This window comes from Camelus ferus, chromosome 4 (assembly GCF_009834535.1).
Source record: "Camelus ferus isolate YT-003-E chromosome 4, BCGSAC_Cfer_1.0, whole genome shotgun sequence".
In the NCBI taxonomy this organism is placed as follows: domain Eukaryota; kingdom Metazoa; phylum Chordata; class Mammalia; order Artiodactyla; family Camelidae; genus Camelus; species Camelus ferus.
Genome location: NC_045699.1, coordinates 64,071,902 through 64,086,524, shown reverse-complemented (window position 1 = coordinate 64,086,524; position 14,623 = coordinate 64,071,902). Strand labels below are relative to the sequence as shown.

General features: G+C 39.6%; 1 pseudogene; it reads left to right on the top strand.

Moving 5' to 3' along the window:
• The first annotated feature begins 265 nt into the window (after window positions 1–265).
• Window positions 266–4,209, top strand: LOC102507464 (annotated as a pseudogene).
• The last annotated feature ends 10,414 nt before the right edge of the window (window positions 4,210–14,623 follow it).

Below are 14,623 nucleotides of genomic sequence, written 5' to 3'. Positions count from 1 at the left end.
GACATATCTATTAAGTATTTGGGGGAAACTAGAGAAATACGCATCACTGAAGTCTACCTGGGATTCTTTCTGAAGGGAAATCCACTCTCTGATGTCCTTGCATTTAACACAAGCTAAACTCTTTTATTGTTCAACTCATTTTTGTGGGAAGGGAAGACAAAATTGTGGACCATCTATAGGAATCCTAAGAGAGATAGGAATAAATTGAAACTTGTTGAATTGAAAAATCTAGAGTCTTTCTATATTTGTTGGCCTATGCAGGACCATGGAGAGGGTCAACTGAACGAGCAGTGTCTCTGAGTTCATCCTCCTGGGACTCTCCTCCCGGCCGGAGGACCAGAAGCCACTCTTTGCCCTGTTCTTCATCATGTATGTGGTTACCATGGTGGGAAACTTGCTTATCATCTTGGCTATCCGCTCTGACACTCAGCTCCAGACACCCATGTATTTTTTCCTTAGCATTTTGTCTTTTATTGATGTTTGCTATACAACAGCCATCGTCCCCAAAATGCTGATGAACTTTCTGTCAAAGAAGAAGACCATCTCTTATGCTGCATGTATGACCCAGATGTATTTCTTCTTGGCTTTTGCCAACACAGAAAAGTTACCTCCTGGCAGCCATGGCCATTGACCGCTATGTGGCCATTTGTGACCCCTTCCAGTATGTCACTGCCATGAGCCACCATCGTTGTGTTCTGTTGGTGGCCTTCTCCTGCTCCATCTCTCACCTCCATTCTCTCTTACTGGTTCTCCTGATAAATTGTCTTCTCTTTTGTGACTCCAACGTCATTCACCACTTCCTCTGTGACATCAACCCTCTGCTGAAATTATCCTGCTCCTCCACGTTTGTCAGTGAAATTGTAATTAACACAGAAGGGCTGATCACTTTGATGACCCCATTATATGTGTTATCATCTCTTACCTACGAATCCTCGTTGCTGTTCTGAAGATCCCGTCAGCTGCTGGGAAGCATAAGGCTTTCTCTACCTGTGGCTCCCACCTCACCATGGTGACCCTCTTTTATGGAAGCATTATTTATGTTTATTTCCGACCCCTGTCCACTTACACCATCAAGGATCGGGTGGCCACAGTCATCTACACAGTTTTGTCCTCTATGCTGAACCCTTTCATCTACAGCCTGAGGAACAAAGACATGAAGCGGGGCCTGAGGAGGCTGATGAGCAGGAGGATGTCCTAGCCAGCACCTCCGTGGCCATGCTCATCAGTGAGTCTTCTCCTGTGGGTCCTCATTCCTGATGCTTCCTGGTGTGTATATCAAGCTAATAGCAGTTAGCACACCTAAGCCAAGAGTTCATAAGAAATGGTGTAGATGACAAGATTAGAATATTGTACCCAGTCTTATTTATTTATAATACAATGAAATATATATATTGGTGAAATATATATATATCTCTCCACCAATCAAGGCCACTTTATTAGGGCCCCCTGGTTGGCCTAGAGTTTTTGCACCCATTCCTCATTCCCCTTCCCATTCTCTTTCCTCATTCACTCCTTCCAAGTGAATGAAAACTAATATTTTTCAATTTTCTTGACCAAATTTCTCCTTGTTCAATAAGTCTGAGTTCCCAGTATCTTAACATATTTTAAGAAACAACTGCGATCAGCTACTCAATTTGCAGCAGTTTCAACGTCTGTGCAATTGCTTGAGTTGTTAGTACATCCTTGTGTGTGTGCATGCATGCATGTGAGAGTGTGTGTGTGTGTGTGTGTGTGTGTGTGTGTGTGTGTGCAGGTACATGCACATGTTGTCTTCCTATAGGATTAGGGTCTCCCAGGAGCAGGGACAATTTCTTGGCCACCAGGCAAAGAATAGATGGCATCTCCTCCTCTTCTGGAACCTCTCTCAGCACAGTATCCTGGGTCCTGAACACAGAATACTATCAGGAGTTTGTACTCAAAAGCTAATTGACTTAGCAACTCAAGTCCAGCACTCCAGGTGACCAGCCATATGCAGTAGAACTGAGGTCTACTTCTGTGTCTCTGCCTGGGTTTCCTTCCCTTTGTACCTCTGACAGGTCTTGGTCCATCACTCTTCCTGAGACTCTTTTTGGTGCCATTGACCCTAGAGGTATCCATAGTTCCAAAATTATTACTGCCCATCAATCTGCCTGTTTTGTAAAGAGGGTAGCTCATCTGTAATGAGATTTATTCTGAATGGCTTTTGAAGACAGAACTCAACTTAGTATGTTTAAAAGTTAGGAAGGTAATTCCTAGCAGAGCAAAAGGAAGAAATTGAAAAGTCAGAGTTATAGAAAGAAGAAATCCATCTTCACTAGAGAATGATATTGCACAGACAGTTCATACATCAGGCAGAAGTTCAACTAGATAACATGTAAGGTCACTTCCAATTTAGAGAAATTGCTTAATACTAAAGGGCTTCAGTTTCCCCATTTTCAAAACTGACAGCAATAATATTTTGTAATAAAGTCAATGTCCAGGTAACACAGACCTGAGAAAATGTTCTAGTTTTAGACATTTTGTTATAATTTTTGATGTTTAACATAAATGTTACTCTTTCAGTTATCTTGGGGAGATATTGATCCTGTGTCAAGAAATGAAAACAGATTGGGGTGGAAAAATTGATGTTATAAGTGAACGTGTGAAAGTAGCAATGTTAAACGTCATCATTTGGTGGGGGCACTTCTTTCCTTGTGTTGATCTTCCCTCCCATGTTAAGAGAGCTTAGTGGAATACCTTTGCTTTTTTTCACCCTATTATTGTTTCTACTCCAGGGAAGATGAGTCTCTTGTCTGACTGGTAAATTTGAGAAGCATCTACTTGGCATGTATCAAAGCAAAAACTACATCAGGCAAATTTAAACAGGCAAGGAAGACTTTATTCAAGGCTATTGCAATAGAGGAGAGAGGCCAAAACACTTCCTAATTCAACTCTATTGAAAGAAAGATTGGGAGAGTTTTTAAGCACTGGGATGAGCTAGTATAAAAGTATTGGAGGACATTAGAGGGGATTCATAGGCCATATGTATTTCCTAGTTGGCATTTGCTGTCACATATCTTTATGACAGAAGGTAATTTTACAACGTGGAGCCAGGCACCCACAGACTGGGAGCTGGGGGCACTTTCTTCCTTGATGGTTACATTTCAAAGAGATGGTACCCAGGTCCTTGAGAAAGACATAGTTAGACTGTAAAACTGGCAAGAGGCTTTTTAAAAGATTTATAATTCAAAGAGGCAGAGAAAAGATTTAGAAGGAAAATTTTTCCAAGAAGAGGAAAGTCAAGGGTATAGAGACAGGAAGAAGCCTGTCCAATATTTAGTCAAGCTGAGCAAGACGGTAAGGCGGTCTGGGGTGATTATAACCTCTTGAGGAAGCCAGGAGGCTTCGAATGTGAAATACAAAAGTTTCAGTGCTCTTGGAACTGGGGCCATTCGTTTTAAGTGCAAACTGACCAAAGATAACATTCTCTTATGTCTTGAAGACAGATGGGCATATATAGAGGCCATGACTCATCAGAAAAATTAAACTATATGAAATATCTCCTCTTTCAGAAGGAAGAAAAACTTATGGTTCATTTAGAAAGATTGTTTACAAAAAGATGATTATGCCCACCCTCAGGAGTAATTAGGAAAACACAAATCAAAATCACAATGAGTTGCTATTGTACACACAACAGGTGGACAAGGGAAAAATATTTCTGGCAGTTCTGAGTTTCAGTGAGTGTGAGGAACAATGAAAGTCTCTGACAGTGAACCTAGGAGTATAACTTGGTTTAGTCGCTTTGGAGAGCAAGTGCCCTTATTCTTCAATACTAAAATCAAGTGTGTACATAATTAGTGCAATGACAATTTGAGCTGTAGGCATAACACAATAGTTTCACCGCTTTAAAATTGCCCTGCATTTCACCTATTCATCACCAAAAAACAACAAAAGAAAACAAAAACAAGAACAAAAATCCTCTGGCAACCACTGATCTTTTTAACTGTCTCTGTAGTTTTACCTTTCCCAGAATGTCATATAGTTGGAATCATACAGTATGTAGCCTTTTCAGACTAACTTCTTTTCACTTGGCAGTATGCTTTCAAGGTTCCTCTCTCTCTTTTTGTGAATTGATAGCCCATTTATTTTTATTGTTCAATAATATAAATAATGTTTCATTGTATAGATGTACCACAGTGTGATTGTTCATTCACCTATTGGTTGTTTTCAGTTTGGGGCAATTATGAATAAAGCTGCTGTAAGCATTCATGTGTAAGAAGCTTTTGTTTTTAATAGTGAAAAACTAGAAACAATCCAGTTGTTCATCAGCAGACAAATGGACAAAAAATTGTAGTATAGCCTTTTACATAAAATAGCCAGGAACTTACCTTAATGTGATTCTGAATGGGATCATTTCTTTAGCTTAAATCCACACCCACTGTACACTGTGAGGCACTGTTTTAAGCCCTTACATAGCAAGTATCTTGAAATATATTGAAAACCAAGTTGGCTTTGCTTTACGAAGCTAGAAGTGAGCCATCTAGGGATAAGCTGAGATCTGGGCCTGTACAAATTCATGCACCAAGTTCATGCCTCAGGTAATGCAATAGACTGCATGTTTATGTCCCCCCCAAAATTCATATGTTGAGATCCTAACCCCTAAGGTGATGGTATTTGGAGGTGGGATCTTTGGGAGAGAATTAGGTTATAAGGGTGAAGCTCTCATGAATGAGATTAGTGCCCTTTTAAAAGAGAGCCCAGAGATCTCCCTTCTTCCTTCTACTATGTGAAAACACAAGAAGACAGCTATCTATGAACCTGGAAGGCAGCCTTCACCAGAAACCAAGTAATGCCAGCACCTTGATCTTGGACTTCCCAGCCTCCAGAATGATGATAAATAAGTATTTGTTGTTTAAGCAATTCAGTCTATGGTATGTTTGCTATAGCAGCCCAAACAGACTAAGACTGGTAAGTATCTCTAGAATCTGTCCCTGTGCAATGTTTCTGTCTAGGCTAAAGAGAGGCTGAAAAGATGAGAGAGAACAAACCACACAACACACACACACACACACAAAATTCCCACTTCACCAGGCATAGGTGCACTGGGCCTGCTGAATGATGAGGAAAGAGCAGAGAGCTAAAATAAACCCCACATGTAGTCACATCCCAAGCCCTCTTGAGGGGGTTGTATTTCTGCCATCATGTCATTTGAAGTCAATAATAAAATGGATCTATCTAAAGCCACAACAAAGCCCATACCTTGCTCAACTGTAGATTAGATTGACTCCATTTCCCACAGAAAACAGAGTGTCTTTTATGGAACATAAATATTATTTATTTTTTCTCTATGGTTATTTTGCACATGTGAAAAAGTAAGATGTGACCCATCATGAGGAGAGAAAATAGTCAATCTAGCATGACCCAGAAATGGCCCAGATGTTAGAATTATTAGAGAAGGAGTTTAATTTAACTGTAATAAACGTGTTAAATGACATGATGGAAAAGATAGGCAAAATGTATGAACAGATGGACAGTTTCAGCTGTGAAAAAGAAACTTTTATATATATTTTTAATAAAAGAGACTCACGTAAATGTTACAAGTAAAAAAAATACAGTATTGGGTGTAAAGAATTCTCCTGATGGGCTAATAAGGAGACTGAAAATAGTACCCAAAAAAGCATCAGTGAATTGTCAGACATGTCAGTAGAAATTATACAAATTGAAACAAAGAAGAAATTGAAGTGGGGGGAAATAGAGCATCTGAGTAAGTGGTACCATAGAGAAAGTTTCAACACATCAAAAAATTGAAGTTTAAGGAGAGGGGAGAGAAAAGGCAGGAGAAATATTTAGAGAGATAATGGTTAAGGATTTTCTCACAGATTTGAAAAGTTCAATGAAACCTAAGTAGAATAAATACAAAGAGAACGGTATGTAGGCTATCATTGTCAAACTGCTGGAAACCAAATCTAAGGAGATAATCTCAGGAACAACCAGAGGATAGACATATGAAAAAACTGCTCTATATCACTAATTATCAGAGAACTGCAAATCAAAACTACAATGAGGTATCACCTCACACCAGTCAGAGTGGCCATCACACAAAAGTCCACGAACGATAAATACTGGAGAGGGTGTGGAGAAAAGGGAACACTCCCACACTGCTGGTGGGAATGTAGTTTGGTGCAACCATTATGGAAAACAGTATGGAGATTCCTCAAAAAAACTAAAAATAGACTTACCATATGATTCAGCAATCCCACTTCTGGCTATATATCCAGAGGGAACTAATTTGAAAAGAGACATGCACCCCAATATTCATATCAGCACTATTTACAATAGCCAAGACATGGAAGCAACCTAAATGTCCATTGACAGATGACTGGATATAGAAGTTGTGATTTATTTATACAATGGAATACTACTCTGCCATAAAAAAGAATAAAAATAATGCCATTTGCAGCAACATGGATGGACCTAGAGATCATCATTCTAAGTGAAGTAAGCCAGAAAGAGAAAGAAAAATACCACATGATATCACTCATATGTGAAATCTAAAAAAATTGGACAACCCAAATCACTGGAGACCTAGACATCTAGACAGTATTATTTTTGCCTCAAAACTATTGCTTATGTGAATTTTTATGCACCAACATGATTGCCAAAAGTCTACACTGAAGGTGATTAAAAGAAAGTCCATGCGTTGTGTCTGTTCTTAGATGTTTGTATTTCATCTAAGCAACTGATTTATTTTTATCTTTAGTCATTATGAACTCTGTGACTGGCCAAAAAACTTAAGAGTCTTACATCCATAACAAGTCATTACCATCTTCATTTTCAGTCATTCCTGGCTCAATTTTATGTCCCCACCCTTGTTTATTCCTTCTTTTGCTCTTGCCTAACATTTTCAGTTTATCCTATCTTTTATATTACATGGTCTTCCAAGCTGCCTTAAACTCTTCAGAAGTAAGATTTACTAGAAACATAAATAATTTTAAATCAGAGAAGAAAACCCACCAAAATAGAAAAACAGTGGGCCATGGATCACAGTTTGCCACCTTTTAACCTATTGAATCAAGGAAATCTCATTCAAAATTCTATCATGCTTTACACCTGAAATACATACCATATTTATTTGTCATACATAAATAAATAAATAAAATATTAAAAGCCAAAATTTGTTTTAATTCTACCAGTTTTTCTGTAGAAATTGAAACACTTTTTCTGAAATTTATATGAAAATGCCAAAGAACCTAGAGGAAACAAAATTAATTTGAGGAAAAAAAAGTGGAGGGGGTGGGTACTCACACTACCTAACTTCAAGACTTACTAAGCTACAATAATCAAGACAGTATGCTGTTGGTTTTATAGATCAACCAAACAGAAGAGTTCAGAAATAGATCCACAAGTAAATAGGCAATTGATTTTTGGCAATAGTGTCATGGCAATTCGAAATGTCACACTAGAGAAAGTGTAGGGTTTTGTTTTTTCCAACAAAGTGCTAGAACAATTGGATATCCATATTCAAAAAAAAAAAAAAAAGACTAAGTCCTAAATCCTTAACTCACATCATACTGAGAAATTAATTCAACGTAGCTTAAAGTTAAGAGCTAAATCTATAAAACTTATGAAAGGAAACATAGAGAAAGGCTTTGTAACCTTGGATTAGGCAAAGCTTTCTTCAATAAGAAACAAAATTCATAAAGCATAGGAAAAAATTGATAAAATCAGTTTCATTAAAATATTAATCTTCTGCTATTTGAAAGATACTCTTCAGAGAATGGGAAGACAGCAACAGACTGAGAGAAAATGTTTGAAAAATACATATCTGATAAACCATTATACCCAGAATAGATAAAGAATTCTCAAAATTAAGATAGACAACCTGATTAAATAATGGGCAAAAGATCTGGACAGTTAACCACAGAAGACATACAGGTGGCAAATAACCATGTGAAAAGATGTCCAACCTCATTAGTCATTGGGGAAATGCAAATTAAAACTGTAATGAGATACTACTACATAGCCACTGAAATGGGTAAAATTTTAAAAGCGGCCATATCAAGTCCTGAGCATCTGGAAATCTTACTCATTGCAAAATGGAACAATTGCTTAAGTGTTTTGACAGTTTCCTAAAATGTTTAACATACACCTATCATAAAACACTGCAATCTTACTCCTAGGTATTTTACCCAAAAGAAATGAAAATATGTGCTTACAGAAAGAAATATATGCCAATGTTTATAATATTTTTATTCATAGCAGCCAAAAATTGGAGACAGTCTAGGAAATGATTAATGGATACACAAATTATGGTACATCTATACATGGAATATTACTCAGCAGTAAAAAAGGAATAGACTATGATACAAGCAACAACATGGATGAATCTCAAAAGCAGCAAACAGAGTGAAAGAAGCTAAACAAACAAACAAGTTACATACCATATAATCCTATTTCTATGACATTCAGGGGGAAAAAACCCAGGAAATCAGATCAGTGTTTGTCTGGAGCTGGGAATGGGAGAAGAAAAATGACTACAAAGGGGAAAGAGAGAAATTTCCAGGGTAATGAAAAAGTTCTATATCTTGATTGTAATTGTTACATAACAGCATACATTTGTCAAAACTCATGGACAAAATACTTAACTTGGATAAATTTTATGGTATATAAATTATACTTTATGTACAATAAAAACCTCCCTTTAAGAAATAAAACACTATAGAATATAAAGATTATAATATTTTGAACCTTGGGCTAGAGAAACGTTTGTTAAGTAAGATCAAAATGCATTGACAACAAAATATTGATAAAGCCAGCTCAGCATTAAAACCAAAAGCTTTGCAATGGACTACGAGAATGCTCTACGAGAATGCTCTACATGAACTTGGCCCTTTGACCACTCTCGTCTCATCTCCTGCATCTTTCTCCTCGTTCAGTACAGACCATTTTCCTTTTCATTATTTCTCAAACACATCAGGCACATTTCTGCCTCGGGGCTTTTACCAATCCCATCTTCGAACTGTACTGTCTCCTTCCACACAAAATAAATTACAAGGGATGACTATGGCCATGCAAGACCCACCCTTCAACTTGGTGCCTCAATTTAGGTGTAATTTCAGACCAAACCCAGATAGTCCCTACCTGTCCAATTGGGAAATGCGTCAGATGAGCTTGAGAAGGGATCTCTGTCCCTGGGGTACTTTGAGTTGATGGTGACCAAAGATTGTGTTTCCACTGAGAATCCATGCCTAATTCCTAATCACTGTTCACTTAGGAAAAGCCAAACTTTTAACTACAGATGTAACTTAATTAAGCCACAGAGAACTTCCCTGAGTGGCTAATTAGTCTGGAAGCAAGGTAGTCCAGGGGATTGTCAGATGGAGTTTCTCTGGGGCCTTGTTAACAAGATCATAAAATAGACCAGGCCCCATGGAGGCAGTTCCAAGAGCACTTAAACTTTTCTGATATTTCACTTTTGAACTCTCCAGGCTTCCTCAAGAGGCTATAATCACCAACGTCATCATCAAAAGCAACTTGGGTCCTATCCAACTCTCCAGGCTCATTACTCTCCATGACTTATCATTCTCCCACCCCCAGAATAACAAATCAGTTTCATCTTTTAAGCAACCCTTATTTAATTAAGAGCAGCTGCCTAGTGTGCTAGTTTCAGAATGTTTCAAATCCTCTGCTCAGTCCCAGCAAGGAATCATGCTCTGTGACAGATTAGCTATGTCTGCCATGGATGTAGGAATGGGGGAGACTGTAGCATGTGAGCTATGCGTTCACCATCCATGCCCTAGATCACATGCCGCATTCCCCAGACACAACACTTTTCACACCTCCATGTTTTCATACGGGATTGTAATATCTTTGCCTCTCTTTTCCACTTAGTTAATGCCTAATTTTCATCCTTTAAGGTCTGCCTCTTCTTCTCTGGCTTTCACTGAGTATTCTTCCTTATCTTTGGGTCCAAATGGGATTAAGAACTGTCTCCACTGTGCTTTTAACATCGGATTGTTGTTGCAAGTATTGCACTGATCTGGGTGAGTGAGATGCTGTGCAAGAATAACTTCTAGAGAGAAGTTCTTGGTGGATGGGCTGAGAAGACAGGCCACAAAAGAGGCTGGCAGTGACACTCTTCTCAAGAAGAGTAGAGATGTTTGTAGGGGGAAATAGGAGACAAAAAAAAAAAAAAAAGGAACCTATAAGAATAGCCAAAATGAATATTCAACAAACCTTCCTCTTTAAAGATACCACTGAAGGTTTAGCTACATAACAGCCCTGAGAATTCAGAGCAGAGTGAATAATCAGCGAAGAGAAAGACATGACCATGTATTGCTAGAAGTCCCACACTAAAAGGAAACACTAAAGGGTGAAGGACAAGGATCCCAGATGAAAGCACAGAATGCAGGAAGAAATGAAAGGTTATGCCCACAGGTACCCCATCCTTTGCCAACTTTTACGCTGCTCAAAGCCCATTCAGTGATGAGATGCCCTACTTTCCCCCTCATTTGACAGCGATTAGAAGTGTCCATGTACCTGCTAAGAAGCTGATATCCAAAGTATAGAAAGAACTCATACAGCTTGCTATCCAAAAAAAAAAAAAAAAAAGACAAAACCCAACAACCCCATTTAAAAATGGGCAGAGGACCTGAACTGACATTTTCCCATAGAAGGCATACAGATGGCCAACAGGCACCTGAGAAGGTGCTCAACGTCACTAACCATCAGGGAGATGCAAACCAAAACCACAGTGAGATCTCACCTCACACCCGTCAGAACGGCTACTATCAAAAAGACAAGAAGCAACAAATGTTGTCAAGGATGTGGAGAAAAGGGAACCCTCTGTCTGGCTGGGTGAGAAGGATGGTCAGATTCAGACCAAGGAGAAGGACACTGTCCAACAGTGATGATGCAGGACCATCCAGACAGGCCCACAAACCAGGGAATCCAATAAAGTCATGGGTACCATGCCTACTGGTCACTGAGCTTTTCGAGAGGTTATAGAATTATTGGAGAAAAAAATAATATGTTGCCCAAAATACTAAAATAAAATGATAAAATTGTAGTTATACACATTTAATTAAATGTCTACAAAATGTAGTATGTTAACTAGTCAACTAAAACCCACCTCAACATATATGTAACCTATACATTTATAAATTATATTAGATGCGGCGTATGGATGCATTTTAATATGTTTTGTAGGATGAAGTACCCAAAAAGGATTTGCCTAAACAGCACAGAGGCCTTGATTACATGTCACATCGTAACTTTTCTGCTAACTCTAATAAACTCCCCTATTCTTTTTGTGCACAAGGAGATTGTGATTGCTTCTTTCATTTCCAAAACCACAAGTGAATCAGTCTACACAGTCCTGGGAACCAGGAGCCTGAGCTCTTGTAGAGAGACTCCTAAACGACCAACAGACAGGAACCAGGCACCTGGCACTTGTTAGAACCCTTCCCTCCATGAGACCTTCCAGCCCGGGGCACAGCTGGAGTCATTCTATTTCTTCTTCATCTGCTGCCTTGCGTGCCGTCCCAAGATTTGTGAAGGCAACTGACAGTGTCTTGGGTCACATTATCTGGGATCTTGCCACCAAACTACTTTCCTCAAGCCAGCATCCCAGATCCTGGAAAATTACTAAAGCATAAGTCATTTGAACATGTACTAAGCGCATTTTTTTGTGACCACTGACCCTCAGACAGGAAAGAACATGGGCTTGGGCGTCACTCAGACCTGTGCCGTGTTCAGCACAGGAAAGGCCTCTGAGATCTTGGCTATCAATTAGCACGGGTTGGACACAGCACTTGGCTCTGGGTTCTGGTCCTGGTTCTGCCATTTATGGGCTTTGTGACCTCACAGAAATCTCTTCTTTCTAAGCCTCAGTCACCTCATCTGGAGATTCAAGGGACAAGCCCAAGTTCATAGCGCTGCTTTCATTGTAATACGTAAGAGATTGTGTACGATGGGGTTAGCGCAATGCCGGGCGTGTAGTGAGCGTTCAAAATACTATCAGACAGAGAGCAGATTAACAACTGTGGGGGGAGAGGGTGGGGGGCAGCAGGGAATGAGGAGTGACGGCTTAATGGATACAGGGTTTCCTTTTGGAATGATGAAAATGTTCTGGAACAAGGTATTGCACAACATTGTTAATGCCCTCAATGCTGCTCAATAGTACACTTTAAAATGGTAAACGTGGTCAACTTTACTTCGCATGTATTTTACCATAGTTTTAAGAAACACACTGCCAGGCACTCTCTTCTCTATCTCATACAGTGAGTGGGGAGCAGGTAGAAACCAGGACTTGTCCTGAGTCCCTCCTGTAGAAGCAAGAATTGAGGACCAAGGCAGAACAGGCACTTGAGTATCCCTGTGGTGGGGGCAGCGGGAGCCCAGGGTTGAAGCTTCACTGAGTGTGGCCAGAAGGGCGGGAGGGAAGGGACGTCTGCAGCAGATGGGAGATAAGAGGACCCAGCTTTTCAGGGAACCAGTTGCCATCATGGTGGGCAGAGCACAAGCCATAGATCAGAAAGGAGATAGCAAGCCTGAAAAAAGTGAGTCATGGGAAAAGGAAAGGAACTGTCACTCATCTACAGAGGAAATGAATGACCAAGAGGCAGCCCGATGCGGGACAGAGGTCTCCATCCGAGGTTTATAAATAGCAGAGTCATCTGGAAGTATATTAACACCATTGGTGCCCGCCACATCACTGCACCCTCCACCCTCCACCCTCCATCCCCTCATCCCTACTATGGTTGTGATTCTGGACGTCTTGAGCCTTGGGGCACATGGTAGGAATTGACCACACGCTGGAATTGCACTGCTGTCTTCTGTCACTCCGTTGCATTACTATGAATATGTAACCTAATTTTTCTGCATCTTCGTTTCTTCCTTATGAAACCTACTCATAAGGTTGTTGGTAAGAGTTAATGAAATAGGCAGGTAGAGTGCCTGCCGCAGAGTAGGCTCTGAATGAATATTTATTCCCTCTCCCCTTCTCTAAGGGTGCATGTCCCACTCGTGAATCCATTTTCTCTTTCCATCAGGCCATAAAGCAAGAGAAGGAACAGCGGGGGATTTCTGAAGAGAGAACAGGAACCATTTCCCATAATAAATGTGTATAAAAGATGACATTTTAAAGGGACCCCTTGTGATAAGCCTTAAAATCTGCCACAGGGACAGCTTTATTCACAATTGTCAAAAAAAAAAAAAAGGAAAACAACCCAAATGTCCATGGACAATTGACTAGATAAGTCAATTATGGTAGATATGAAATATTTACACAGCAATAAAGACTATCAAACTGCTGATATACACAGCAACAGATGGATGTCAACAGAAAACAGAAGCCACACCAAAAAATTATCCACCATAGCATATCGGTATACTGTCTGCTGTGTACTGTGTGTTTGATACACTGACTCCATTCAAATGAAATTCGTAAGCAAACAAAAACTAATCAACAGTGGTAAAAGTCAGGATAGTGGTTACATTTCAGAGGGTTGGGTTTTTTTGTTTTTTTTTTTTTGAGAAAAGTGTTTATTTATGGCCAACAGAGATGCAGACAACATGGAGCCCGTGTGTTGTTGACGTCAATGTGACTCAGTATAACAGCTTTTTTTGGACAGCAGTTCAAAGGGTTTTTAAATTTTTTTTATTTTTATACAATGTTTAAAGGTTACTTTCCCCTTACAGTCACTACAAAATATTCATTCTATTCCCCGTGTTGTTCGATACATCCTTGAGCCTGTCTTATACCCAGTACTTCGTACCTCCCGCACCCCCCACTGCTCCTCCCCCAACTGGTAACAACACTTTTGTTCTCTCTGTCTGTGAGTTTGCTTATTTTTTGTGTTCACTAATCTGTCATATTTTTTAGAGTCCACATATAAACAATATCATGCAGTATTTATCTTTCCCTGTCAGACTTACTGCACTTAGCATACTGCCCTCCAAGCCCATTCACACATTTCAGAGGTTTTGGGACTGGGAAGGGGCACAAAAGAGCCCCCTAGAGTGCTGGAAATGTTCTATATCTTGATTTCTTTGCTGGTTACTTGAGTTCGTATATATGTCAAAATGTGCACTTAAGATTAGCGCACTTTGTTGTGTGTCTGCGATACTGCAGACGGGGTTGGGGGGGAGCCTGCCCCAGAAGTTCATAAGAATGCATGGCCACATTGTCCTGAAACCCAAATACCAAGCCTTGAAGTTGTGCACATGGTTCACAAGCACTCTTAACCAAAAATATAGAGATTGAGAGCAAAAAAAAAAAGTAGTGCAACTTAGCTTGAGAGGAAACCAACTTTAAATGAAAGATGAGAAACAGGGAAGACGGTGAAGAAAGACTTTCACTGTGGTTCCTTTAATATTTCTCTGTGAAATCATCTTTTAGGCTTTAATATTCCTTACCCTCATTCACATGAAGCTGCTTTAAAGTCCATTTTTACAGGGAAAGCATGGTTAAGTGGAAAAGTGGATTGCAGGCATGTCTACCATGGTGCGTGGACAATTTTGTAGTCAAATATTATTAGAAGAGTGGACCACATGTTCTCTGAAGTCTTGGGTCTCTGCTCTTCTGTACTTCCATAATTTCACTTCTTAAGTTCTTTGCTGGCAATTATATTGAGCTGTTGCCAGGTTAACAGCGATGCCACTG